Source organism: Crocuta crocuta, unplaced genomic scaffold, assembly GCF_008692635.1.
Source record: "Crocuta crocuta isolate KB4526 unplaced genomic scaffold, BGI_CrCroc_1.0 scaffold270, whole genome shotgun sequence".
NCBI classification, from domain to species: Eukaryota; Metazoa; Chordata; class Mammalia; order Carnivora; family Hyaenidae; genus Crocuta; species Crocuta crocuta.
The window spans coordinates 2,340,204-2,344,798 of NW_027527569.1; the positions used below are offsets into that span (position 1 = coordinate 2,340,204).

General features: G+C 37.9%; 1 long non-coding RNA gene across 1 annotated transcript; it reads left to right on the top strand.

Annotated features, from left to right (window-relative positions):
• The first annotated feature begins 185 nt into the window (after positions 1–185).
• Positions 186–2,765, top strand: LOC144236757 (uncharacterized). Its single transcript, XR_013336638.1, has 4 exons — positions 186–231; positions 426–566; positions 1,405–1,483; positions 2,416–2,765. It is a non-coding gene; the product is annotated as an uncharacterized LOC144236757 (long non-coding RNA).
• Positions 2,766–4,595: the final 1,830 nt, after the last annotated feature.

Genomic DNA, 4,595 nt, shown 5'->3' on the forward strand with positions numbered 1-4,595 from the left:
CCCGGGCCGTAAAATGGCCGCAGCCGCCGCGCCGGGGCGGCGAGGTCTCCGCGACCGTCAGGCGCCCCCAGGCCTTTCGCTCCCTCTGCAGCCGCCGCCGCCGCTACGGCCGTCCGCCCACCCCGCCCAGGCGTGAATGCATCAGCGGAGGCCTTTGCGACTGTCCATGTGGACAGGGGTGGGGNCGTTTCTTCCAGAATCTCCACCGCCGAGCGCCCCATGGCAGACCTGGTGTGTGAGCGCTTCTAAGCCAGGCTGGTGATGAGTTTGGGTTCTGTGGCACCAGTTTGCCTAGAAAAAAAAATGTTAAAAGTTCTTTTCTTTGACGAGGCCTTAGAATTTAAACCATAGCCAAATGAAGAGGGAAGGTAGAGTGAAGTAGTGCAATCACATGTTTACAAAATGATTTGTGGTCTTCATTTCAGAAGAAGCTTTCAAAATAATTTATCAAGGAAGATTCTACAGTACATTTTGGATGACAATGTAAAAAAAAATCCTGTCCTATGGGCCTGAGACTTCAAAAACCATACACTGCCTTACAAGCCAGGCATTATAATTAATTGTAGGTTAGTATACCATGTTTAATTTATTTTTACTTTTTCTTTGGCTTTTTAAAATTCTAAAAGTAAGACATTTATTAATGAAAGTCTGGAATACAGGAAAGGAAAGAAGTTATACGTAGCTCCACCACCAAAACTCAATTTTTAGGTGTGTAGTCTTCTAAGCGAACATTTTTCTTAACTCCCTCACTATTCCTCTAAAAAACGAAAATTTCTGCTATGTATCGTTGAAAATTCAACAGCCACTAAAATGATGCAGAAAAGGTATGATTAAAGTGCAATCTTTGAGGAATGAACTGCTCTAATTAGTTTAATTGTCCTGTAAGCCAAGGCATAGGCAGAAAATCTTTTCCTTTAAAACGTCTTTTAAATTCTTATCCTAACATGAATAATCTTTCCTGATTTAGTAAAAGTAAATATAATGAATATTACTTATTTGTTGTTTTTGTTGCTTGAGGATTTTCAATGATCCAGTTGAGATGCTCTATGACATAAAGAGTGTGTGCCAGTGACAGTATAATACTGAGGTGTGTAAATAACAGGTAGATGTGGGTGACTGGACTCATTTGTACAGACTCCAAAATGCAGTTTTAGAAGATAATCTCTGATTTAAAAATGATGCATACTGGCTTTGAAAATGGAAAAAGGTGCAGGAAGTCAAGGAACGTGGGTGGCTTCTGGAAGCCAGAAAAAGCAAGGACACGGATTCTCTGTTACAGCTTCCAGAAAGCAAAATGAACACTTGATTTTAACTCAGTGAGACAAAATGTCAGACCTCTGACCTTACAAAACTTAAGATAATAAATTTTTGTAAAGTTGCTAAATTAATGGTACTTTGTTGCAGCAGCCGCAGAACACTAATAATATACATCAGTGGAAAACAAGGTGGAGTTACATAAAAGACATCTTTTGAGCAGTCTGAGGTAGGATCTTTAAGACATAGTTCATTGTTTTGTGTTATGAATTTTAGCTATTCTCTATGGGAACATATAATTCCAACATTTAAAATGTGGCATCAAAATCACTTGGAAAGGCTTGTTAAAACAGATTGTTCTACCCCACCCCTAGAGTTTCTGATTCGGTAGGTATGGAGTGCACCTGAAAATTTGCATTTTTAATAAGTTCCCAAGGTGTTACAGCATTGCTGCCGAATAGGGGACCACATTATGAAAACCACTAGATTAAACAATCTCTAAATTCCTTTCCTTTCAGCTTAATTCCATGAGTCTGCAATTACAAGTGAAATGATCAGTTTCCATATTAAAGTATAAGATTAAAGATATTTGCAGAAATCACTACTCTTCCTGTGAACATTTTCAATTAAAAAACTTATAGTATCATGTGACCCTTTAGGTATTCTGGCCTAGAAAAGTTCAGATTGAGGACATGTCCTCTGAAATATAGATATATTTAGTATATGTGTAAGTATATATTTAATATATTTACAAATGTAGCCCTTTTTTTATGTGTACATTTTGAATGACACCCAGGGATGTTACTGAGAATGCTTTTAAATGTTAGAAAGACAAAATGTTAGAATTATAAATCCAATTATCTGAGTTATGTAGTCAGTTTTTATTACAAGTCTAGCCTGTTTACTGCTTAAATTTACCAAATGCTATTGAATTTGCTAACTTGTCATATTTAATACAGTGTAATTATGGCATAGAAGATAAATATAATGGAGAATAATTAGACTAAAGTTAGAATGTATGTATAATTACAATAGATAAAATAAGTTACTTTGTTTTTCTAATTATTCCATTAAAGAAAATTTGGAAAAAAGGAAAAACGAAGCAGAGACCTACCACCCAAAATTCTGATTCTAATTCTAATGCCCTCTCTTCTCTAATAGCCTTTTACTCACATGGTCTGGTCATTCAGTACCAAGTTTAAACCCTGGACCTGGTCTTCTGAACTCAGTAATGCAAACATCCCATCTCCATCCACAATGGCCAGTTGACCAAAGGACCGACATCTGCAAGGCTCCCCAATCATCCTACGCAAACAGAATTCAGAGGAAACAGGGTGGAGACTGACTGCAGGATCTTTTGGAGGATCCAAGAGAATGAGACCCTCCCCAAAGCTTCTCTTCTGCTGAGATTCCTTTGCTTAATACATAGTATTGCCATCCACCAGTTTCACAAACTAGAAACCTAGGAATCACTCTAGACTTGCTTTTTTAATTAAATTTACATCATTGAATATATCTTGAGCTTTTTTTTAAGTTTATTTATTTTGAAAGAGACAGTACAAGTGGGGAAGGGTTAGAGAGAGGGAGAGAGAGAGAATCCCAAGCAGGCCCAGCACTGCCAGCGTGGAGCCCAGTGCAGGACTGAACCACAAAACCATGAGATCATGACCTGAGCCAAAACCAAGAGCCAGATGCTTAACCAACTGAGCCACCCATGCACCACATGTCCTTGAATATATCTTGAATCTATTCACATTTTTTCCAATTCCAATTAGTCTACCTTAGTCTTAGCCAGGATCACCTCTCAGCCATACTACTGTAATAACAGCTTGAAACAGACCATTCCATGGTCCCTCTGCCCATCCTCGAATCCATTTGTCACACAAAAGCTATAATGATCTTAAAAAATAAAAAATCAGTTCAAACCACTCAAAGGTTTCCTATTGCTCTTAGGATAAACTCCTAAATCTTTAATCCATCTACTGGGCCCTCCCTACCTACTTCACTGAGCCTCAACTTAACAGCATTTTCACCTTCTCGGTTAAGCTCCAACCATTTTGTACTTCTTTCAGTTCCACAAATGCTTCAACTTCTTTTCTACTTTAAAGCCTTTGAACATGTTTTATCCTCCATCTGCAATGGATTTTTTGTCTAAATAGAGACTTGCATCAGTAGGTTAATACATATCTGCTGAATAAAACAACACATTTAAAATAATCTTTGTCAAGGAAAATTCAGAATTGTAGAATTCTAGAACCTTGATTCCTTAGTAACCATCTAATTCAGTCTTCTCAGAAGTCCAGAAAATGTCTTTGTCCAAAGTAACGTTGTGGTAGAAAGCTATGATAAATGCCCTAAAAAGGATCAGCAACCCACATATGAACCTAGGGCCTGGGTTTGAAGATTACAATGCTGAAAGAACTTGAGCTCTTTTGAGGAAGCCAGTAACTGACAGAAGGAAGACTTGAGTTGGTAATAGATACATAATAACAAAGCTTCCTCTTTGTATTTGGCTACAAAATCTTCTTCTGTATCACAGCTGTTATTTCCTCTATTTTAGCCAAATTTAAAATTCTTCATATAAACTATAGTTGACCCTTGACCAACATGAACATGGGTTTGAATTGCATGGTTACACTTATACATGGAATTCTTTCAGTACACAGAACTATAAATGTATTTTCTCTTCCTTATGATATTAAATAGCATTTCCTTTTCTCTGGCTTATTTTATTGTAAGAATATAGTATGTAAGGGGCGCCTGGGTGGCTTAGTCGGTTAAGCATCCGACTTTCGCTTAGGTCATGATCTCGCGGTTCGTGGGTTCGGGCCCCGCGTCGGGCTCTGTGCTGGCTGCCAGCTCAGAGCCTGGAGCCTGTTTCGGTCTGTGACTCCCTCTCTCTCTGACCCTCCCCTGCTCACGCTGTCTCTCTCTCTCTCCTAGAAATAAACAAAACATTAAAAAAAAAAAAGAACATAGTATGTAAAACATATACAAAATATGTGTTAATTGTGTTATCAGCAAGACTTTGGTCAACAGGTAAGTTTTAGTTATATGCAGATTTTTGATTGTGTGGGGGATTGGTTCCTTAGAATCAAGGACCCCTGATTTGTTCAAGGGTCAACTGTATTTGAATAAACTGATTCATAGTTTATGATGGTAGAGCTTAATAAGTATTAAAAAATAATCCAGTTTTAATACATACATTTCTTTGAAAATGCAATTATAAATCTTGTTCCTTTAAACCTAAAAAGTACAACATAGGGGTGCCTGAGTAGCTCAGTCGGTTAAGCCTACAACTTTGCTCAAGTCATGATCTCATGGTTCATGAGTTTGAGCCC